Consider the following 26,344-nt stretch of genomic DNA (forward strand, 5'->3'; position numbering starts at 1 on the left):
CATATATATTTAGATAGCCTGAAATCTAAAATCTCTACTAATGCTTTAACAGTAATGTTTGGAGTAACACAAGGTGAGATAATGCTGTGCTATGGGGAATCTATTGTAGTATCCTATACCCCACTACTTGCAGGAAGATTTGTCCATCAGGAAGAATCCTAATCCAAGCTCTATAACTCAGTGGAAAAGTGATGTTCTATTTTATCTCTATTAGGGAAAAAAGTCTTAATTTTCTTTAAAAGGACACCTTCAGAAGTTTATCAGAATTTGGCAGATTCATTAATTTAACTGCAAAGTAAGCACTCCACGCCTGTGATGAACCTCTGTATTTGTTTGCTGTTTTATTCTATATGAAAAAAACACTTTAGATGGGGTTCTCTTGTCATATACTGCAGCTATCCAATTTTGTTGGGAGCGGAGTACTCTGTTCTGTTTTATGGATTGTCTCTGGAACATATTATTATTGCACTTGCTTTGTTTTTTCTTACTGGATTGTGTTTTCTTATTGCATTTTATTCTTTAAATAAAAAAGAATTTAAGACTAGATCTTAAGACTAGAGGATAATAAATAAATTTACTAACTAGAATTTTTTCAGAATTTTGACCAGAAACTGTAATATGTTATTAGTTATTTGTAAGACAGTTAATGAATACACAATTACCTAATACCTAATACAGAACCAGACCACACATCTTAAAAATGTATTAGATTTACTTAAAATATAAAAAGCTTCATACTGTAAGCATATTTTAAAAGCTGGAGTATTTTCTGTACATTTTAGGCTGATGTAGCATTACACAAGTTCTAGTTGCTATGCCAAAAATGAAGATGGCCAAAACATTTCTTTTTAAATATGACTTCCAATCTCCTTTTGTACTATGTCCAACTTTACTACACCACTTATGTCTTCTTCGACTCATTACAATGTTATGTTGTGAATTTCCCCTTGGGATTAATAAAGTATCTATCTATCTATCTATCTATCTATCTATCTATCTATCTATCTATCTATCTATCTATCTATCTATCTATCTATCTATCTATCTATCTATCTATCTATCTATCTATCTATCTATCTATCTACAAAGCATAAAAACAAATTACTGAAGTAAGTAATCCACCTCAGATTCATTGTAAATGGTGTTATACCGTCTTCATTTCATCCAAAAAAAAAAAAGATCATCTGGTAAGTCTAGCACTATGAAAAAAGGATATGGTATATACTGACACAGGGTCCAACACTGGAACAATGGTTAGCCCTACTGCATTACAGCTTCATAGTCCTGGTTTACTACATAGTCCCTTGTCTGTCTGGAGTGTCCATGACTTTCCTGTATTACTGGTGTCTTTACCTATGTACTCTTGCTTTCCACCTAAATACTATAAATCTGTTTGTGAGATATTAATTGCTGACTCAAATTTGGCTCTGCATGAGTCACTTTGTGTTAGTGTTTATGAGTATGTATTACGACAGACTAGCATTAAATCCAGAACTGGTTCTGAAATGCACCCAGTGTAGTTGTGGATGGGATTAATTACCCATGACCATGAAGTCTCCTAGAATGATTCAATTATGGATGGATGGACATATACTGACTCAACCATAACATTTGCACATATAATATAGATAACAGAAAAAAATAAAGGAAATAGTTTATAAAATAGGGTTACAAATAATATTGAAAGCAGATGCATGTTCTGTGCATTATGATTCCATTATGTTCAAAGTCAGGTATTAAATGACAATGCAGCTTCACATTATGCTATTAACAATGGCTTGAAGAAGAGATCTCTGTAACTTTGACGGAGGGCTGAACGTTAGATGTTTGGGGAGAACTTCAGAGATGAAGAACACTCAACTGATGATGCTTCATGAGGAATTTGGTTAAACTGATACTGGAATGGAAAGCAGGGAAATGGAGGAACTGTGAATGAAGCCACCAACTCCTTGACTATAATGCTTGTGTACTGATATAAGTTACAAGGAGAGGCATACAAGTAGCTATGGATCTATTGACTGCAATACTGACCTAGGATGGCAGCATAAACATTCATCAAGTAAAGACTGTCTGGAATGTTATAATTGATATTATGGTGTAGATGAATAATACACTGTTCTCTGTAAAGTGGTGTAAAGAACACAAGGAATCCAATAATTAATAATTAAGGTGATTCAGGTGAGTCATGCTTTATGTAGTTCCCAGCAAGCAGACAAATAGTTGTGTGATATGCACCCAAAGAACTTGATTCTCTTAGAGAGCATAAATGCCAATAAATACAAAGCAAGTTAATCGTTTAACTTTTTAATGAACCACTAAATTTTAAAGGTAACAAAGCTGCAAAAAAATTTGTGTACCAACTAGGGTATAATGCTTGATAAAGAGGGATTGCAATTTCAAGGCAAATATTAAACCACTGCCATAGTAAAATACCCCAACAACACAAGTCAATCATGCCATTAAGGCACTTGAACCCAGAATGCATTATCAGAAGACACAAATATATATACTATTACTAGCAAAATATGTGGCTCCAATGTCCTAAAATAATAATAAAAAAAAAACAAATTAAAAGTAAGGAGCTATTGATGCTTGTTTTCTAAAGAGTTACATCTTTCATTTCCTCTAGAAGTAATAATGTATTACTTCTGGTTGTTCAGTTAGAGCATGCGGAACTTTGTTCCCAATACTTCGATGTAAGGATGCAAAAGCAATGCTTGCATATGGTTGAAAGTTTGACTATTTGAAAATCTAATCAATTGCTGCCTTGCATTACTGTACTGCTGTCACTGTCCTGCTCCACTGATAGACTGAGGAGATCATTCCTCCCCCAAACTATGCGACTCTTCAATTTCACCTGGGGGGGTAAACGTTAACATTATTCAAAGTTATTGTCTGTTTTTACCTGCATTTTTATTACTCTTTAATTTAATATTGTTTTTTGTATCAGTATGCTACTGCTGGAGTATGTGAATTTCCCCTTGGGATTAATAAAGTATGTATGTATGTATGTATGTATGTATGTATGTATGTATGTATGTATGTATGTATCTATCTATCTATCTATCTATCTATCTATCTATCTATCTATCTATCTATCTATCTATCTATCTATCTATCTACTCTTGCATCCTAAAGATGTGCATTTTAACTAAAAACTCTAAGCTGGTCCAATATGAGTGAGTGCAGCTGGGAATAGACTGGCATCCCGTTTTAGGCTGGTTTCTGCCTTGTGGCAAATATTGCCAGAACAGGTTACAGCTTCTTGCAACAATGTAATGGAATAAGAGGATTAAAAAAGGAATGGTTGAAAGATGAGACTATAATATGATTTGCACATAGTATGCGATTTTCAATAGATTACTTTTATACCAATGAGGACAAGAACCACCGACTAGGTGGTCTTTCTTGAAGTTTTGCCTGAGCCATGCTCTAGTGTAGGTAAGACTTAGGACATCAGAAGATTAAACTTTATGGCTCAAATCATGGTGTAGGTTAGAAGGACACAGATTTATAGGACATTGAGACGCCTTCTGGAACAGCGGGGACCTGTTCTGCCATGACAGTTATATATGAACCTGAGGAGCAAGTTAATTGAAGATTGTTTAAACTAAGGTAAGGGGCTGAGAGTAGTATAAACACAAATATAAGAGATAACCTCAAAATTTCTAGACCAAACAAAAATAAGTAATACATTAAAAATTACTTGCCTAAAGGCTAGGGATATCAAGAATAAATCCAAAATATTACAGCAACAACATATACCTGGGAAAATCTGAAGAGGTATCAAGGATAAAGGCCTGATGTTGGCAGTGTGTTATATTAAAAATCAATTTGAAAGGAGGGCATTATAGTCATGGGGAATTTTAATTACCCCCAACATAAACTGCAGAGCACAATAACAGTAGGTTTTGAATGTAATCAGCTACTGTTTAACATGGTATATTAAAGCAGCAGCGAGAGGGGAAGCCTATCTAGATTTAGCCTATAATAATGATAATAAAGTAAATCTGATTAATCTTTTACACCAGAAGTTGATTTACATGGTGCTGGTAGATCATAGCTTTGTCTTTAGCAAATTAAGAACTGCTGCACCACAAACCTTGATACTATACTCTATTTAGCTTTTGTTTGACTGGTCAGTTTTATTCTTGCTCCTTATTTTTAAAGGGAATTCAAGAGTCTTAATAAGCCATTTTAAGACATGTGAAATCTGGCCACTTTGGTTAGCTTCCTCAGGGCTATAAAGTCTTATATTTTGTCCCAGCAAGTGCAATCGATAATTGCATTTAGGTGGGATCAATCTGATCCCTGGTTTAATAGCAGCCCAAGAGCTTGCTTGACTAATTGTTGTAATCATTGATAAAATCTGATGTTTTTTTCGTGGCTTTCAATCGATATCAGAGAACATAAAAAAGAAAAGCAATAAAAACAAAATACCCCTCCTGCTTTCCCTCTAACATAACAAATAGCATCATTTGCCCATTTAATATCAAGGACCTTTGCCCTCTGGCAGAAGCACTTTAAAAAAGATCAAGACGGGCAGTGCTCAACACACATTTAAAGTCCCCTGTAGCCTATCTGCTGTGTTAAAGAGAAAAGCAGCTGTTCTTAGTCTATACTGTCTTCTGGACACTGCTCTATACTTTCTGAGTAATCAGATGACCTCAAAGTCCTAAAGGGTCTAGGCAATTAGTCACCTCCCACAAGCTGTCATTTCTAAGAATGAAAGTTTAGTTGAGTGACACCTTAGGCTGTGCATGTGTGAGAAAATCCCTTGTCCGATCTTTGGGGTTTCTGCATGACAAATGAAGGTGTGCATCCAATGCCCTTCAGAGGCCGAAGAGCAGACCATACCAGTTAGGTCACTCACCGGGGAAATAAGCCACCCATTCTGCCTATTGGAAAAAGTTTAGTGGATGACAGCGCTCAATTTTTCAAATATTATTAAAACCTCATAGTATGTCTATTTTGTCATCTTATTTTTCTCATCATTTTCCTGCTGTTTTTTGTAGGAATACTGCTCACACTCTGTTTTTACCTAAAATACATTTTATTATCCAAAAAATAGAAAAAAATTGAGACTACTTCACTTTGGATGAGAAATATTTGCTGAACCAATAGCGAAACATACACTTACTTGCATTATAAACATTGCAAACAGTAACAAATACTATTACTGATTGTTTTATTCTTTAATTAAAAAATATAAATAACAGCCTGACAAAAATGGTTTGCAAAACAAAGGATAAAGATAAGTAAAATATATACTGATTGCTTTCTGCTCAGAAAATTTGACTAAACCATGTCAGTCTGTATCCCATGCAGTCCACAAAATAAATAAAAGGCCCACATGTGATATGACATGAAACCAACAAATATTTTCCATGTGGCAATATTTAGTTTTAAACATACATGCTTACATTGGTTTTAGACTTCCAGGGACGATTTGTGTTTTGTGCGTACAACAGCAGTGTTCCACCTGCAGGTATTAAAAGTGGCTTTACCTGTCCAACTTTTTTACCTTAAAGTATGAATTTCACATTTATATGTATAAAAACCATGTCATAATTTAAAAATTCCAACCCCTTACCAGCTAACACAATATTTGCTTCCACAGAATGTGTCTATTGCATAGTATCCGATTAAATAAAATATTTGAAAAGTAAAAGGTCTGAAAAATATATATCTGCAAAAAAAAAAATTTTGATGGACCTCTTAGAAAATAAGGAATTGAGCAGTTTTAGAAATGGTAGCACTAACACTGATAAGGGAAAAAGAAGCAATTAAGGACTTTGCATATTAAAGAAAACAAGTGAAATTAAAATTAAGCCAAAACAATTATGTTCCATTAGCAGCAGTAGTTGGTTTCTGGTTAAGAAAGTGTCAGAAACAAAAACCTTGCAGTAACTACATCCCTCCAGGATTTGAGCTTAACACTTCAAGTTTTTGGTCACTCAAACATGGTAGGCAGTTACTTAATACGGTTGAATGAAAGCTGTGCATAGTACGAGTACATACTTGATAATGCTTATTTTTGAGGAAAAAGACAGCATTAAGTTATTTTTACTTTTTCAATAAATTGACAAGTAAAGAAGAAAAGATCTTACAGCTAGCACACACTAACCAAACCGAGCTGCACTGTTGTGTTTGCTGGCACCAGATACTTCGACACGACAAACCTACCATGCCCTCCTCTGTGCTTATGCAGAAGGAGTTGGCAAAATATAGTAATACTAGTCATTTAGCCCGTTACAATAACAGGCGCTAGAACAGTAGTGCATAAACATTCGTAGGAACAGTCTATATTAAATGGCAAGGGACTTTGACCTCATTCTTTTTGTTGGTCGTATTTTTCTTTCTTTCAGCCTTTCTTTTGTTGATGTTTACTTGCTGAGCTGACCGTTCTTCGTGGGCTGCCGCCGTGTATTGTGTGTCTTTAATTTTCTGTGACAGTAATACTGTCCTGTACGGCTCTATTCAATAAGGGTGCATAGATAATTTAGTTCAAATGGCTCTGGAATATGTGAAGAGCAACAGGTGCAAATCTTTATTTACGCGCGCCTTTATTCGCTGCGCCCAATTGAGGTCGTCCTTTTGAGGATCGCCTTTTTGTGCGCGCCCTTATTGAAGGATGCCTGTGCGCGCCATTATTGAAGGATACCGTCTTGTACGTCCGCTGGCTTGTACGTCCGTAATATACGTCCGTAATATACCTTTAATTTTCTCTGGCGGTAATACAGGAGTGCGTGTCGGTAATATGCCTTTAATCTCCTCTGACAGTAATACTGGCTTGTATGTGGCTGTAATATGCGTCACTGTATTGTGTACCTTTAATTTCCTCTCGCAGTAATACTGGTTTGTATTTCCGTAAAACGCCTCTAACTTTCTCTGACAGTAATATCGCGCATAGCACCGTGCCCCGCGCATGCACACTTCACCAGAAGACACCCACACATGGACACCTGGACGCACATAGGTATTTTATATATATAGATACCCTCTCAGATAAATCATGCTTTCAAGTATTTTTTTCACTACTTTAAAGATGAGCTTCATGCTCATCATTTTGACAGGATTGAATATGGTATGGTGGCTTCAATGGAGACTTTCGATGTTTTCCCGGCCTGTTTCCAGCAAATATATGAGAGATAGCAGAAGTGTGTACTAACTAAAGGGAACTTCCATGAATAAGAATTTCTGTTAGCAATGATCCCAGGATTACAACCTATTGATAGTAATTTATATATATTATTATATTACTACAAGTTGTGATATCTCTTTTCTTACAAACCTGGCTCGAAATTATGGACACTATTCCATTACATGCACCCTCAATTTACAATTACATTATATATACTAAGGACAGAAGAGATGGACTTGTGTAATTTTTAAAGGTCACCTACGGCAGGATGGTGACCTAAAAAGTTGTCTATGTTGCATTGTTGAGATACATTTGATGAAAGACTACCTCCACATATGATAGATCTTAAAACTAATCTTTCTTATGGGAATATTCCACTCAAAAATTATATTTAAAATTATATTTTTTATATATTACTTACCACATGTACTGTATGTTGAAGTGAAAAATTTTAAACTCATGTTTCCATGCAGAACAAGAGAAAATGGCAACAAATGTTAAAAACATCCATGAAGAAAAAAAAAAAAAAAAAACAATTACCCATGACGCTTAATCCACATATTGCTTATGCAATCATATGCTCAAAACTTGCCAAACACATTCACTTCTTGCTAAATTATTATTAACAGTTATTTCCAAAAAAGTACCATACATTGCACTTTTGAACTGAAGACCCTAATCTCCCACTCATTTACTGGTCAAGAGTACTGTCTTCAATTGTGGATTATGCAACATGACTAACTTGAGAATTTTTTTTTCCCATGGACATTTTTCATATCATTTGCCATTGTGTAGCAAGGTTACCATTAGGCTCCATCATATCATCAACTTTTTTTTAAACTCGCTCTGCATGAAAAAAATGAGAATAAAAATTTTTCTTGGCCATCACTACAAAATATATGGAGTAAGTCACATCAATTGCCACAAAGCTAAAGCTAGCGGTTTACTGGAGTAACAATAGGTTAACAATAGCTTTATGTGTAACATGTTGTCACTTTGATATCCAGTGCTTAACAGATACTGTATTATCTAATGTTTCAGTACCTAACTGACACATGATGGGTAATTATTTATTACCACCATACAGACCTCATGACCTATACATGTTGTTAAAGGCTGCTAATGCTGGTTGATATATTAAGTGCTGTGAGTGTTGTTGCATATATGTTTTTAAATTTCACCAACACACAGACTCACTTGCTTACTAGTTGTTTATTGCCTGAGTTGTGGAAAAACACCATGCAAGCAATTTTGACACACAAAAAGAAAAATTAGCTCAGATTAACTTCAATAGTTGGTTAATTTTATTTGTAGCTAACATTACTGATTTAGTTAATACCGTATTGCTATCTGTGGTCATTGAAGGACAAAATGAAGTTCTGATGAATTCATAAATGTAGGAAATACAATCACATGATATTTCTTTAAATATCTATTTATCTTCATTCTGACCCTATAGTTTTAAGCATGCTTAGTAGTAGTATTAGTACTTTTATTTTATTATTAGTAGAAATAGTAGTAGCATTGGATATATTACTATTATTATTAACAGTAGTAGTAGTAGCATTGTATATTACAAATATTATAATTATTAGAAATAGTAATATCAAAATAGTTTTTGCCGTCGATATATCACATTTATTAAATTAAAGTTATTATATGAAATACTAAAGTAGTTGATTCAGGGAGGGGCAGCAGAGGGAGTTTGGGTGGGGGCCAAGAAAATAATTCTGCTTTAGGGCTCCAGTTTGGCTAGGAGCAGCACTGATTAAAAGAGAACAAGTTCAGACCTTTACTTTTGTAATTAAAACAGACACTCTTTGCCTGAGTGTGGATGGTGAGCAAGTTTGTGTTTAGTGCAGCAGCTCATACTTTTAATGAGAAAAAGAATCTGTCTAATATTTGTTAGGCATGTTAGCCTTATATTTTCTTGATAGCCACAACCATTTTTTTAGAATTGTGGATTCTAATTATGACAAGAACCTTTATTTTCTTTAATGCTATTTTTATTATGTACAAATATTTTTGTACGTGTTTTTAAGGGATTTTACTTATTTTAGTATTTTTATGGTTGCTGAACAATCAGCCTACAGAATTTATTGTTAATAAAAAATGTGGTCTGCAGTTTAATTACAAAAATACCACTTCATATAGAAAATAAGGTTTCTACATTGCTGGTTATGCAGAAGCTAAGAGGACACAAACAAACAAAAAAAATTGGTATTGGAATCGGCCAGTTCTAGTAAAAAGAAACCAGTAATTGGTATCAGTTCAAAAAAAAAAAATCTGATCTGAGCATCCCTAAATATAACAGTAATAAGAATAACAATGAGCGAACTACATTATATAACAATTTTGTAACAATCCAAATCTCTATCAAATACTGCACAGGGAAAAAAAAACTGTAGCATTTGTAAACACGTTTTGTTACGAAATACCCAAACCTATAACATTTTTAAATAAATTAGTAACTTCAAGTTCTGTCCAATATTGCACACAGAAAAAATAAAACACAGTGCAACACGGTTACATGTTACATTTCCTCCGGTTCTGAAAGCCCTCTCAGATGGGAAGCATGAATCAGGGATATACGAGTACATTTTTGCATGTTTCCTCAATTTGGGTAAATGTACTTCTTTTGTTTTCCACTTCTTTTGGATTTACATCACTGTCACATCTCTTTTTCTTTATGGAAATAAAAAAATCCATTTGAACAGATTTTTTTTTTTTTGCCTGACACCTATGGGGCTCTGTATTTCTCGTATGCTGACTGTACATGCCCAAGTGCGCACCTTGTACAGGTGCAGTAGTCTATCCTGATAGGTACATGAGACAGTGGACACATTGGCTCTCCACGCACGTTTTAGAAAGTTTTCTGCAAACTGAGAGACATACTTGATCAATTCAGCTTGCACATCGTTAAAACAACAATAAGATATTATCATATATGTTACATATTGCACACTCCTATTTGTAGAGACTGTAGTGTTTGTGCAACCAAAATGGAAAGACTCTCTAAAAAACATGTTACATAAAAAGCCATTTTTCACAAAATATATAAAAACTAGACATTAAGCCCGTTACAATAACGGGCGCCAGAACAGTAGTGCATAAACATTAGTAGGAACAGTCTATATTAAATGGCAGCAGATTCTCCCCAGCAACTGATGTAATGTGTGGCGTGCAGCTGATAATCGTGCCTGTGGTGTCTCTCCAGCAAGTACTGTGCAGTTCCCCAGCAAGTATTTTAATCTGAGCTGCTGTGCAGCTGATTATTGTATGTGTGGCGTCTCCCCAGCAACGGATTTTATGTGCGCGAAAATAAATCTACTTTTAAAAGTCATCCTATACAATATCATGAAAATTCGTATATTTAGGAAAACCCCTTCAACAACTGACACTTTACCGGGCCAAGCTTCTTAATCGCAAATGTGACATCCTCAGAGTGAACACTTGCACAACAACAAACACTAATCCCACCTCTTTGGGGAAGCTGGTCTCTGCGTCTCAGTATCCGATTGGATTTTTCGTGCCTTATGTTTTAGGTCTTACCTCATTTACCAATCCGATTGGATTGGCCGCGCGATATTTTATAGGTCCCGCCATCTCTGTCTTGTGTGACGCGTCAGGCGGCCTTTGAAGCATCTGCTTTGAAGCATCGCACCGTGCCCCGCGCATGCGCACTTCACCATTATTATTTTTATCATATCACTTGTCGTCTTAAAAATCCTTACAATAACAAGTAAACTTTTTTGTTAAATTAATATGTTTAATTTAATCATTTAACTGTTACATTTGAAAATGAAACCAAACACTTGTTTTACTGTCAATCAGTGCAACTGTATTCAAGATGTTTTACATTAAAACTCTACTGAGAAAACCTGTTGTACCCTGAAATGTACTTAATTTTAAACCAATTTTAAACATATCCCTTAAATCTGAAGTCTTTCACAAGCAATAGCCATGAAACTTTAGCACTGTAAGATATAAAAGTTTCAGTCTGACTTTCACACTTTCAGTAAATTATCTACCCATAATTCAAAACACTGGATGAGTAAATTATTTTTCCTTCAATTTTCAGAAATTCTATCAGTAGGTTTCTGTGACAAGATTCTGTTGACTTTAAACTCAGATTGCTTGAATATTAGTTTGGAGCAAAGGCAATGCTAGCTTCAGCACTTATTAGAGTATTACCCCCTCCCCAATAATACCATTACTTGCACATTTGTACTACATGTAAAAACTTCTCCCCATGGAAATTTCACACAATCAGAGAATTTTGATCTCCCTGTGTTTTCATACAGCCATCCATACATGTCAGAATGCAGAATGGAAGGAATACGTGTTAGTCTCTTGAAAATTGGGGCTGGAAGACTAAGTCCACTGGATGGGTTGCAGGGGTGTTCTAGCCCTGGAAGATCCTTTCCATCTCCAACATATTGATCCACCCTTTAGGATTTATATTTACACAATGCCAAAGAACTATTTTTAAACTAAAAAATAAAGCCAAATACTGAAAGGTAGTTCACTCATTAGTTTCTGGTAGAATTAACTACTACAATTAACAACTAACTATTTACATAAGCGGTTTAATTCTTTCTAATTCCAGCATGCAGTTAATTCAAAATGATATCACAAGAATCATTAACACAAAATTCCTACTTTTACTTCTCTGCACTTCTATTAATTTAAATTTAGGATCATTTTCAAAACCTCCCTTCAAATATATTAAGCTGTCATTGGTTTCAGCTCCCTTCAGCAACAGAATTTCACATTATTTACACTTCATAGTTTAAACATTTATTGAACACAGGCCTTTGGAAAATTAAAAGGATTAATAGATGGTAAAACTTTTAGCAACAGGGCTCCCTAGATTTGACTTGCTTACTAGTGTAGAGGATCCTCAGGATAGCTTTATAACAACTGTTAGTTTATATTGCAAAAACTTCTTTTGAGGTCTTCTTTAAAAAAAAAAACAAAAACAAAATGATATCAACCTTTAAAATGGCCACCTTCCTTTTTTTTCTGGTAGTACCCATAATTGACACTTGTGACCACTTCTTCACTAAGCCAGCTTCTCCTGTTAGGATTGCAGTGTAATGACAAGAGTGGGTGTGAGCCTTTGGCACCAACAGATACAGCATAAAATACTGTATCATACTATAGGTGCACAAATATAAACATTAGGACGTACCATGCCATAGTGCAGAATGCCCAAGTGAAAGTGGGTTGGTCTGATGTTTTAAACCGCATCTGACCACCAATTTAAAACCAGAGGAGAGAGTGATTCAGAGTAGTGTGGGAGAAGTGAAAGACAGAATGCACTAATTTGAAAGCAGACTTCTAAATAAATTGGAGAAGTTGAATACCAGTTGCAGGACTGCCTGCAATGAATGAATTATATATATATATATTTGGAGTTTTGTTTATTTCCCCAAGTACATAAGAAACAGTCAGCTTTTACACATGATACAGCTGCTTCAGCTATTTTGGTTTTCATGAAGTTTTTGTATGGCTATACATTTTTATTATATGTTCACCATTTTTAATTTAATAAAGTAATAAGGGCTACAAGGAAATAAAAAGAAAAGGTAAGTTTCAGAATGAACTGTACTGATCAAAGCAGATGGGACGAGGTCTAACGAGTGTGTACATTTCACACTATAATAAAATAAATGTTAGATTATTATCTGCAAAATAATACAGACCAGAATGGGTTAGGGAGGAAAAAGCCACAGACACATAGACATCCTTAATTGTATAATGGACTAGTCTGCACAAACAACTTCTTATCGAGTTATATGCAAAATATGTACTTTGTTATGTTTTAATTGTCAGATGTTATGCTGTTAATTTGCCTGGGGAGTTTTAATTGGTGAATTTTTTTTAAACCAAAAATTTGACTGAAATTATCATGTTCCTCTTGCTTTAATATGAATACTTATGATTCTGACCAATTAAAGATGGTGTTTATGAGGGTTGTAAAACAGTGGTATTTGTCCCAGAAAAAAAAAAAGAAAAAACACATATAAAACACTATTTAGACTACTTCAGCCTAATGTTAGACAATAACTTGCTAGATTATTGATCTATTAATTTTGTTTATATTGATTTCAAATTTGACATTTTCAACAACAAATGTGTCTGCGGGTGTTTAAACACAAAAGGTTCCCTGCCCCTGAGGCCTTTGGCTATCTGCAAAAGCAAAGTGCTTCCTATCTCTAAAAACAATGCTTTACTGATTCATTGGTTTTCATCTTTAACAGTCAGGCACTACTAGCTCATTAGTCTAGAACAGGGTGTTGACTGCAGCAATGCTGACAAGGTGATTTTCAAAAGACTCCCTGCAGGTTGTGTGATAAGTCTAAGATGGAGTGCATCTTTCCTTTCATGGCTGAAGGCCTTTCCTGTCAGCTGGAAAACAGGCAGGTGGGCATGTCAATCTGCTACAGACATCTTCACCATGTCTGATACAAAATGTTTTTACAGGTGGTAGACAGTCAGCTGTTAAGATTGTTTATTTATAAAATAAGTACAACCCAATTGGTATTTCTTCATTATCTTTTTTATTAATACTAAAGCATAGATGTGTTCTTTTTGATCATCAATTTAAAGTAAGATTTAAAACAGCATGTAAACAATGGAGATTTACAAGTTAAACTCCTTCAGTATTTATACAAAGATAAAAAATGTACATAAAACTACAGCAAAGTCCAAACAAGGGAAAAAAAAGTCACATAATAAAGACTCAGTATTCTCGTTTGCCCATTTGTTTTGTTAAAAGTTATCTTTTTAAATGTACCAAAAGTATAATATAAAAAAACACTGTGCACCTGCCCCAGTTCCACTTATATCACCCTCCTTCCCACTCCCCACTACTGACTGGCTAAGCAAGTGACGCAACAACAGATTCAAAAATAAAAATCTACAAATGTCACTGCTTCTGTATAAATAAAAATAAATCTTCATGGGCCTCACTGAGAGAAACACCCATTGGCTTCTAATACTTTGAAGCTAGCTAAATATGGAAAGGGGGAGAAAACACCTAGGCAGCTAACAAAATTTTAAATGTTTTGGTCTAGCAAAGTGAAACAATAATTAAGTAATTTTTTTTATCTTTCTTCATTACAGTACATGACCTGTTCTAATATAACTAACTTCCTACCAAATCACACTAAGTCCCGCCTGTAGTGAATCCATTTTTTTATGAATAATATCTGCTTCCCCAGATGAATCTCCTCAGCTGAGCAGGGCATCTTAAAGTTTAGGTTCATATTTAGGTAAACAAGGAGCTTTCTACAAATTTCTGAAAAACACTGTTAAAAGATAAACGGCTGGAGATATGATGGCATCTTGTCAATTTTTTCACCTATTTGCAGAAGCATTCACCTATATACAGTACAGTATTAAGAAGAAATAAGTCACTTGCTGTTTTTAGTATGTTTATTACATTGCCCTTCACCTATTGCAGGAATTCTTTCCTATTGTTGAATGATTAAATCTTTACTTCAGTCAAACATCTAAATTACTTTTTACATCAGATCAAATTACCACCTTAAAAAAATGGAAGGGTCTTCTGTAAGGATGAACAAATTCTTCTACTAATTATAAAAACAATAGGTCCGAAATATCTACTTATAGCATCAAGAAAGCATTTTATATTTTCTTCATAACTGTGTACCTCAATTGTAATAACATAAAGCACTGCAAATTTTGACTGTTTGCATAATTCATTTGTAAGATAAAAGACACTGACACTTAGTTTTGCAATAATAATCAGGAAAAGGTTATTCAGTAATTAACAGTACAGGTTCACTTTAATTATATTATAGGGGGATGATCTATGTATCATGGTACTATAACTGCAAAACACTTTAACTGTCACAGCACTGTACCTCCAAAATACCTTAGGAAAGTGTTTATTATAAAAATGCACTATTTAATAATAAACTGATTTGTTAGTTTTTAAAAATTTTGAGAGTTTTGCTTAAAACAATAAAAAATAAAAATGATTAGAACAAATTATAAACTGAATCATCTGGGTTTAACTTAATTATTTAAACATTAAAATATAATACTATATATGATTTAATATAGTAGACAGAAAAAATGGGGAGAACTAAAAAAGTGATTGTATGTTTTTCTGATTTATGCTTTTAATAACATGGCCTGACTCTTGCTGTAAACATGATCATTTTGAAATATTTTGTGAAGCCAAATAACATTTTCATGTATATTTTTTATCTCTGTGCCTTACTTGTTTAAGAATTCAGTGCTTTTGTTTATTGTACGAACAACTGTCAGCTGTAAATTATTAGACAACAGTGTAACTTTGATTCCCTTAGGTCATACAGTTATCATTGATATAGTGGAAATATTATGTAGCCTACGCCAGTGACAATGAAACTAAATAACCTTTAAGGACTACCTTCAATTTAAAATGTATAGGACTAGAAACATTGCTGAAGCATCTGATTCCAGGTTGAAAGTTATTTTAAATTTTATACAATAAAATTTAAAAATTGTTTGAGTTGGATAATTAGGTAGTACAAAACAAACAACTGAAAAATATGCAAAATTTGTCATATGCTTCTTGGAATGGTGACCGTATGTGTTTTAAAGAACATTACTTAAATCAAGACTGTGGGTTTTTGGCAACAAGCAAGTCCCATGGAGTGAGAAACTAGTCTCAGGCAGGAACACACTACTGCTTTGGTATCAGGGAGAAGTGTGGCATTAGTCCTGTCTTAACCACGTAGTGATTAACAACTGGTTCAGGGAACACTTAATACAAAGCATTTAATGTGCTACATCTGTTATGACAGGGTTTGAGAAAATCTGGTAAATTAAACATTGATTTTAAAAGGAGATTTACAACATGGCAAAGTTAAACTAGAGAGAGAAAAAAACAAGGGTTTAAAGTGGAAATGTCGACTTTAATCTCGACATAAACGGTGAGAATAAAGTGGAAATGTCGAGAATAAAGTAGAAATGATGACTTTATTCTTGACATACACTTTTGTTTTTCTTCACTGTGTCCATATTTTTTTTTCTTCTCTGTGGCCCTAATACACTGCCGTTGATATCCCATGTCTGCTTTTGTACAAAATAAATCTGGTACTCCTGATTGCAATCATTATTTATCCAACCCGCTATATCCTAACTACAGTGTCACGGGGGTCTGCTGGGGCCAATCCCAGCCAACACAGGGTGCAAGGCAGGAAACAAACCCCAGGCAGGGCGCCAGCCCACCGCAGGGTGAACGCACGCACACACACACACACACACACACACACACACACACACACACATCGCCAATGCACCTAACCTGCATGTCTTTGGACTATGGAAGGAAACCGGAGTACCCAGAGGAAACCCACGCAGACATGGGGAGAATATGCAAACTCCACGCAGGGAGGACCCGGGAAGCAAACCCGGGTCTCCTAACTGCGAGGCAGCAGCACTACCCACTGCGGCCACCGTGCCGCCCAATTATTTGTCAAAAAATGTAAATTCAAAATAATGCAATGTAAATTATTTAAAAGAACAGAATAAAGTTAGAACACTAAAGTGCTGCCTTTTTCAAGGATTGGCTCTAATGTCTTTACAAAGCAAAATGTCATTCAGTAAGTTTGCAAAGTACATGTATCAAATGGATTCATCAATGAAAAAGTATGCCCAGGCTGCACTAACCGTTGCTGACAAGTCACTTACAGGAGCGAAAATGTTTGGATACAAATATAAGAAAAAATCATGACAAAACGGAAGATGTCTCTGAAACGGTATGTGATGGGTAAATTTTGATGTGATACTCGTGATCAGCACCCAAAACTCTATAAGAAACACCCAACAGCATTCAAGAAGCAAAAACTTTGTTGTGAAGTATAATTAAGTGTTTGTGCTCAACTATGAATGGCTGTAGTGAAGACAAGGCATTGCATGATAATTATAAAGGCATATAATATTGTGTTAGCACCTCCATATTAGCTTACTTAAATTACTTTAATTCTTGTATGAATGAAACAACATTTAAGACACTTTGCATGATACCAAATCACATTTTGGATGTTTTAAACTTGAAAATAAGGAGGTGATGACCCAGGGTCAAGTAACACAGTATATGTCTACTATGATGTCAGAGGTCATCTAACATTATGCACACGGAGACTTCTGGCATAAACATTTATTCGAGTCACTTGTTTAAGTAAAGGATGCTGGGCAGACCAAAACAGTAACAGAAAGGGGGACAGGGAGAGAACTTGTAAAGACACAAACAGACAGTTATCCAAATGCAGTAATACTAAGAGGACAGGAGTTAGCAATTGGCCATGTAAGAGCCATTTTCCTAGTTATATAAGATTCATAAATATTTTACTAGATGACAATGCATAAACTATGGGAGGTTCCTAAGGCCCCCTCGTGGGTACTATCGTATTGGTATATTCTTGCCATTTCTAACAGCTTTAAGTAAACATTATTCTTCAGTTAGTGACAGCCTTGCCATGTGTAAGGTGTAAAGGCATATAGTTTTTAACCGTGCTCATGATCGTGCACATGACAGTGCTCGATGGCCTACAGGCTCTTTGAAGGTGTGAAGCAACACGTAAAGAAAACTTGTTTATTTAAGTGATGTACCGTACACTTAAGGAGTATAGAAGAAGAAATTAAGAACTTTTAGTATAGAAATAGCTAAAGTTTCTCAAGAAAAGCTACAGTAAGTTTACAGAAGATAAATTTTTCCTTTTTTTTTGCCTTTTATTCAATGTGTGTAACTATTTTTTTTTATTCTTGTGTGGATTATTTATCTTTTAACTTTCACTACATATTTTAAAACGAACTTTTGGACTGTGAGATTTCTTTCGACATGCGTTTTACCCGTGCTTGAAAATGCCTTACGCCTCGGCGGCTACAGGCCACAAGAAGTAAATCAGAGCACATGTATTGGACTAAATGATTTGCTATTTACAAAACATTTTGCTCGATTCATTCAAAGATTTAGCAACATTTTTGTCAAACATACATTATACTCCTACTCTATGTAAAGGCCAGCTACACAGTAGCAGTCATTAAATTCAAATCAAGTTTAATATTATACTGGTAGATTGTAATTGTTTTCATTAAAACTATTTACTGTATATCACAAACATATTTTTAATTAGGAGAAAAAGGCTACTTAATAATGTTGTTATATGTCAAGCAGTGAGCTAGGACTTAAGATTTTCTTTTCTGTATAGCATTACTTAGTTATACTACCTGCTCATTGAAACTAAAGTACAAAGTGGTTATGCTAATAGGATTAATAATATAAAATATTATTAATTCACTCAAGCTGCTTACTGTTGAACATGCTACACAAAGTCCTTGGTGGTGTTTCTGTGAAACAGAACAGCAACAGAATTGCATATTAAAGTGGAATTTGGTAATGTTATAAAGGTGGTTTAAAGCTGATTGATTCAAAACTTAAAACTACTAAAAATCTTCACTCCTATTAGCATTAAAGCCTAAATTAGTTCTGCCTCACTCAACAGTGGATTTGAATGAATTTCTACCAACAAAAAATACAAAAGTTAATTTTACTTAAAAGCAGCACCCCATTCTCTTCTTATCACATTCTGAAAAAAAACATCTCCATCTGCTAAAGAAAAAAGTGTGCTTCATTTTGTCCTGTCATGACTCGGCTCCATCAATTGATTTGCAGTGTTTTTTTTTCTTTTTTATTTCCTCTTTTTTTAACTTCAAAAATCATTGAATGGTATTGTACCAAGGTTATATAGAGGGGATGTGATTTATAGCAGATTGAATTCCCTTCACTGCTGGCTAGAAACTTGGTGTGCAAACAAAAGCATAGCGTTTTTGAACAATTGGGATGATTTTTGGGAAAGGCCTGGATTTTTCAGAAGAGATGGTCTTCATCCTAACTGGAGGGGATCTTATGTATTATCCCAAAATATGGCAGCAAAACTGCCTGGTTGACTGATTAGAGCACCATCCAGGCCGCAGTCATGTGATCTTAAATCACAGGCTGTTGTTTATCCCACCTGTTACTTTCCTGAAGCTGTTACCCATAATCCTTGTCTTGGGGCATCCAGTAAATTTAGTCTTGATACAAACCTTAAATTAATTGATAACCAAAAATAAGGTGTATAATTAGACCAAGGGATAAAACCAGACCCTCCACCAGGGGCATCTGTAATAGAAATTTACTAAAAATTAAAACAAAAAGTTTATCACCAATTCAGAAAGAAGCATACAGTTTTAAATGCTGCTTATTGAACATTCGCTCTCTTGGCACTAAAGCTGTTTTGGTAAATGATATTATATTAAGTACAAAATCTGATCTGTGTCTTCTCACCGAAACCTGGCTTAGTAAATGTGACACTGTCCCCCTAGCTGAGGCGTCACCAGATGGCTACTCGTTCCTTCATAAGTCTAGAGATTCAGGTCGAGGAGGAGGCCTTGGAATAATTAATTGTAACAAAATGCAAATCACTTCTAAAAATTTAGGCAACTTTACATCCTTTGAGGCATTCATTTTAAATATTAAAACAGATTCCAACACAATTATAGTGCTAGTCTATAGACCACCAGGGCCGTATTCATTGTTCATGTCTGAATTTAGCAACCTTTTATCTGACTTGGCTATAAATTATGATCACGTAGTACTGATGGGAGATTTTAATGTACACATTGATGTGGGAACTGACACTTTTAGCAAATGTTTTACTTATTTGTTAAATTCAGTAGGATTTTGTCAGAATGTCAGAGGTCCAACTCATAATCATAACCACACATTAGATTTAATTATAACTTACAAAGTTGAAATTCAAAATTTAATTATTACTCCATTAAATGAAGTTATTTCCAATCATTACTTAATTACATTTGATTTAGTCCTGCCCCTGCCAGCAAACTCCCAGATTAAAACAAAGACAGTGCGACATCTAGATTGTAATTCTGCTTCAAAATTTATAGATACTTTGAGTAAGTCGAGTGTAATTGTGGAAAACCATTTAGATCAGTTAACATCAAATGTAAACACGGAAAACAATTTAGATGAGCTAACATCACATTATAATGTGACCTTGAGAGATGCTCTGGACACAGTGGCTCCCCTTAAAACAAAAGTGGTCAAAGCACATAGAAACTCTCCCTGGTTTAATGAAAACACTCGAGCTCTTAAATTAGAGTGTCGAAAACTGGAGCGCAGATGGAGAACAACAAAGCTACATGTCTTTCAAATTGCATGGACAGAGAGTGTTAATAAATATAAAAAAGCCCTCTTTAAAGCTCGGTCAGAATACTATTCTACATTAATAGATAACAATAATAAAAATCCTCGGGTACTGTTTAGAACAGTGACTAAATTAACAAATGGAAATTCAGATCAACAGTGCAAAATACCAACAGACATTAGCAGTACAGACTTTATGAACTTCTTCAATGAGAAAATTAAAAATATAAGATCCCAGATCTCTGCATCACAGTACAAACCAAATACTAGCTTAGCAGACCCTGTCTCACATTGCACTCAGCACCTTAGTAATTTTAATCCTGTAACTGAGCAGGAAGTATTAAGTTTAATTTCTAAAATGAAGCCCACTACTTGTTCCCTAGATCCAGTGCCAACAAAACTAGTAAAAAGTGCAATGGATGTTCTTGCAGCGCCTATCCTAAACATTATCAATAGTTCATTATTGCATGGCACAGTACCTGATACACTAAAAGTGTCAGTCATTAAACCATTACTTAAAAAGTCAGACCTTGACCCACATATACTAAATAATTATAGGCCTATTTCAAATTTACCGTTTCTCTCTAAAATACTAGAAAAAGTAGTCGCCAGTCAGCTTCAGACACACCTTACACATTACAATTTATTTGAGAAATTCCAGTCTGGTTTTCGCACTGGTCATAGTACAGAAACGGCACTAACACGGGTTGTAAATGACATTCTGATATCCTCTGAAGTCCACTGTAATTATGTTGCTGGACTTAAGTGCAGCATTTGACACCATCGACCATTCTATTTTACTGCACAGGCTAGAAAATGATGTTGGGCTTACAGGCACTGTGCTCGCTTGGTTTAGTTCTTACTTATCAAATCGATTCCAATATGTACAGAAATGTGCTGACAGTACTCCATCATTATACACAGAAGTTCAATATGGTGTCCTGCAGGGCTCAGTACTGGGACCTTTACTGTTTTCACTTTACATGCTTCCACTGGGATCTCTCATTAGGAAACATAATGTTAATTTTCACTCGTATGCAGATGACACCCAGTTATACCTTTCATTTAAATCAGATGAAGTTTCTCCAATGCTGTCTTTAATTAGTTGTGTTAGTGAATTAAAGGAGTGGATGAATAAGAACTACTTGTCTTTAAATACAGATAAAACAGAGATGTTAATTGTTGGAGGGAATGATGCTGATCACAACAATATTTTGTCATCATTTAACTCAGTGGGAATCCCAGTCAATTTTACTGAATCAGCCCGCAATCTAGGAGTTATCTTTGACTCTAGCATGTCATTTAAAGCGCATATTACAAAGTTGTCCAAAACATGTTTCTTCCATCTTAAAAATGTTAGGAAATTAAGGTGCTTTTTAAATAAACAGGATTCTGAGAAACTAATTCATGCATTTATCTCTAGTAGGATTGACTACTGCAATGCGGTGTTCACTGGATGTTCAAACTGTTCTTTATACAGCCTCCAGTTAATCCAAAATGCGGCTGCGAGAATTATTACAAGAACAAGAAAATACGAACACATAACTCCAGTTCTTAAATCCTTACACTGGCTCCCGGTTAAGTTTAGGGCAGATTTCAAAATCCTTCTTTTAACATATAAAGCATTAAATGGTCGAGGTCTGGCTTACTTGTCTGAACTTATCATGACTTACAAACCTGAGCGCACATTAAGATCTCAAGATGCCGGTCTGCTTATGATTCCAAGGATTAATAAAATAACAGTGGGAGGTCGAGCTTTTAGTTACAGGGCCCCTAAACTGTGGAATGGTCTGCCTGCTACTATAAGAGATGCCCCTTTGGTCTCAGCTTTTAAATCCCGGCTGAAGACTCACTACTTCAGTTTAGCATATCCTGACTAGAGCTGCTGAATAACTGTACAGATTGCATCTCTGTTGTTAGTCATTAGCACTTAAACATAAGTAACTTGACAGTTATAATTGTATACTAACCCTCACTTATTCTGTTTTTCTTCTCGGTACTCAAATGTGGCACTTGGTGCCATGGCCCACCTGCCAAGTTGTTTTGCCTGCCTAAGGAAAAGTCATCGCAAATGGAGGATCGCAGGAATCGTGGGAAAGAGGGGTCCTTTCATCGGATTGGCTGGCCCAGCACTATTTCAGCCGTGGAATGGCCAAATGGGGGAGGCAGCTTGAAGGATGAGGTCTCCAGGACTCTACACAAATCCAAATCTTATCATGGGATATATCATCTACTGTTAAATTCTGCTCTGTACTTCTAAAATTTATATTTTTTATTTCTTACTATATTGAGGAATTGTTCTGTTCTGTGAACTGCATTGTATTGTATTGACCCCCTTCTTTTGACACCCACTGCACGCCCAACCTACCTGGAAAGGGGTCTCTCTTTGAACTGCCTTTCCCAAGGTTTCTTCCATTTTTTCTCTACAAGGTTTTTTTGGGAGTTTTTCCTTGTCTTCTTAGAGAGTCAAGGCTGGGGGGCTCTCAAGAGGCAGGGCCTGTTAAAGCCCATTGCGGCACTTCCTGTGTGATTTTGGGCTATACAAAAATAAACTGTATTGTATTGTGAAGTTAATGTTGATACGCAGGAAGACAGTGTTGTTTTTTTTCAAAAACATAAGTATGCATTGATAAAAAAATGTAGTGCAAATCAATTTATCTCAGATTTGTCATACGTGAAACACTCCTGGTCTGCCGAGGCAAACTGATAACTCTGTGTGGTATTTTTCCCCATTTCTACCTGTGCTTATTCACCAGGTGGACCACCCTCCATCTACTCTGTGAATCAAGCTCGATTCAGGAAGGGGGAACCCCTCTACCCTTCAAATGTGGTCTGTGGGTTGTGAAGGAACTGGGTCCTAAGGCCACAAAGGTTGAGAAACACTGCTTTAAGATAAATGTTGTAATCCAGCAAGACTGTACTTGTTATTCCAAAGTGGTGGAGGAAAAAAAATTGGAGGGTAAATTATATTGAATACCTTTCTTACTGGACCAGTTGTGCAAAACTGATTACACTAACAGCCATAGCATCAGGCACTTTCTAAATATGTCTTCTTTGAGCTTTCAAGAAATAAAAAATGTGTTGGATAATTTCATTTGTTTCTACTTCACCTAATTTCAATCAAAACCATCAAGACATTTTTGAGATTATGGGTGTTTAGTTTTTCTATATATTTATTTCCCTATTATTGATATACTGTAATATCCTTTCTTAGTGGATAACTATGGAGCTACATGTACCATCCAGCTAAATTTCAGGTTTTTAAATAAATGGGAAATAGTGTTTTTATTGAGTGAGTCAACTTTACATTTCCTATATACAATATATAAAATATAAATATATACACACATACATACATACATACATATAGATACATATATATATGTATAGTATATACTTATATACATACACATACATACTGTGAATTTCCCCTTGGGATTAATAAAGTAGATAGATAGATAGATAGATAGATAGATCGATCGATCGATCGATCGATCGATCGATCGATCTATCTATCTATCTATCTATCTATCTATCTATCTATCTATCTATCTATCTATCTATCTATCTATCTAATGTATAGATGAATGTAGGGCTGTCATTGATTTTCACTCAAATGTACAGTTCGTTCTTGTCTTTAAACTGTTATTACTTGGTTGTCTGCCTTGTAGAAATCACCAAATGTCTGTGACCAAATGTATATACAAAGACAGGTCTTACAAGGAGTTCTTGAAGTGAATCCTAGCAGTAGTTTTTTAAGGTGATTCAGTGCCATTCCATCAAAACGTGAGAGTTTTGGGGGGTCCCGTGAAGATTCTTGTAAAGTTACCGGTACTCACTGTTATGCTAACAAATGGTAACGTATGGTGAAACATTAATTGTTGCATTACATTGACCGTCAGTCGAATAGTGGGGCCTGGCTGTGTTCCCCTTAATGCTTTGAGAGTCGGGATACATAAACATTCAATGGAAAAGAGGTAGGAAGGTGTTTTTTAGTCCCCATGAAGATTCACAAAAAGGTGCTAAGACATGGTACCAGTACTTAATAGGCACTTTCCCAAAACAGGGAAACTCAGAAATGTTTGTACCATTCCCACTGCAATAACTCAGGTCATTGTTAGTTACTGATGGGCAGTTTCTGGTACAAATCTGTTAGTAGCTTGGATTTTGGAGAGTTATTGGTGATGATGGAGGCAGCACAGAAAGCAAGCATTGCCAGTCATTAAGAGAGCATCATTTAAAGATTGATTGCAGTATAAATGAAGAATGGCATGTTCAGGTGCAATGAACTTTCTACCCTGCTACCTACAGAAACTAATAAAGAGAACTGCAGAAAAGGGTAATGACCCCTGATCTACAACCTTCACAAAACTGTCAGTTTACAAAAACAACTTTAATAAAAGTAGCCCCCCCCCAATTTGGTTATTAATACATATTATGTGTTTACTTTTTTTTTTTTTTTTTGGAAAAACACAATTCCATTTACTACTCCAAAAATGAATATGTTGGGATTGAAATCTGATGCATGGACAGACACAGAACGTCACAGACATTACAAACCCAACATTCAAATACAAGTAGGCAAGCTAATATAGACAACTTTAATCTATTGCTAAAACTAGAATCCCCCAGGATGTTGTTTCAGTCACAGCTTCAACAAGACAGTTCTCCGTCCAGAGTGCTTCTGTACAAAATGTTCAACAACAGTATTCTTTTATTTGGCTACTGAGCTGAAAAATTGATCGCAGAGAAAAGGAAATAATAGAAGATGCACCCCAGAGGAACAGAGTGAAGCAAGCTGAGGTAATCAATTTTACAAATCTCAAAATTGCAGCCCAGGTTTGCTGTGGGGCAGGTGACTGCATAGCTATATAAAACAAATATTACAGGCAACAGTCACAATTTCAGTTCACTGTACTCAGGATACAGATTGGTATTTTTTCCTGCAAAAAAATGCAAATACATTTCTCACTTTGAAATTGTATATGGCAACTATTCAAACAAAAGTGTGAAAAGATCTATGTATAACAGATCTTTATAATTATAATGTGTAACATAAAGAAAGACAATGTGTAAAGCATTAAAAGTAGCTTTTTTACCTTTTATACGAATCTCCATTTCCACTTAATTTAGTAAAGGAAAACTCTCTCTCGCAGAAAATAAAATGCACTTACATTAAGCTTTGTAACTTCTACACCTTGATATTTGCTGGTACAATATCAACTGTCTTAAAAGTATTGAAAAGAAATGTCAAATAAAAAATTAAGCAGAGATTCCCAAATGCAAATATTTTTAATAATAGGATAAACAGCGCTGTACATCCTATGTATTATAATTTGTAACAAATCAGCAATGACTAAATGGTGCAATGTAAAAAGTATATATTAAAGGTATATCTTAATAGTAAAAAAAAAAAAATAGTACAATTAATGGTTAAAAATGTATTCAAAGCCAAATAAATACATGCGTATTCAATCAACTGTTTAAAAGTGCAAGAATATTTAATGGATTAAATATGCCCCTCCTTTAACCGCCACCTTATCGTGGTGGAGGGGTTTGCGTGTCCCAATGATCCTGGGAGCTCTGTTGTCCGGGGCTTTATGCTGCTGGTAGGGCCACCCAAGGCAAACTGGTCCTAGGTGAGGGATGAGACAAAGAGCGGTTAAACAAACCTTCTATGATGAATGAAAACTTTGGACGACGTTTTCCCTTGCCCGGATGCGGGTTACCAGGGCCCCCCTCTGGAGGCAGGCCTGGAGGTGGGGCTCGATGGCGAGCGCCTGGTGGCCGGGCCTGCACCCATGAGGCTCGGCCGGGCATAGCCCGAAGAGGCAACGTGGGTCCCCCTTCCCATGGGCTCACCACCTATGGGAGGGGTCAAGGAGGTCGGGTGCAGTGTGAGTTGGGTGGTGGCTGAAGGCGGGGACCTTGGCGGTCCGATCCTCGGCTACAGAAGTTGGCTCTTGGGA

General features: G+C 35.4%; 1 protein-coding gene across 1 annotated transcript in view; it reads right to left on the reverse strand.

The window, feature by feature from the left end:
• Positions 1-26,344, reverse strand: part of clpb (caseinolytic mitochondrial matrix peptidase chaperone subunit B) — a 176,763-nt gene that overhangs the window by 67,487 nt on the left and 82,932 nt on the right. The window lies entirely within an intron of this gene.

This window comes from Erpetoichthys calabaricus, chromosome 4 (genome assembly GCF_900747795.2).
Source record: "Erpetoichthys calabaricus chromosome 4, fErpCal1.3, whole genome shotgun sequence".
NCBI lineage: Eukaryota > Metazoa > Chordata > Cladistia > Polypteriformes > Polypteridae > Erpetoichthys > Erpetoichthys calabaricus.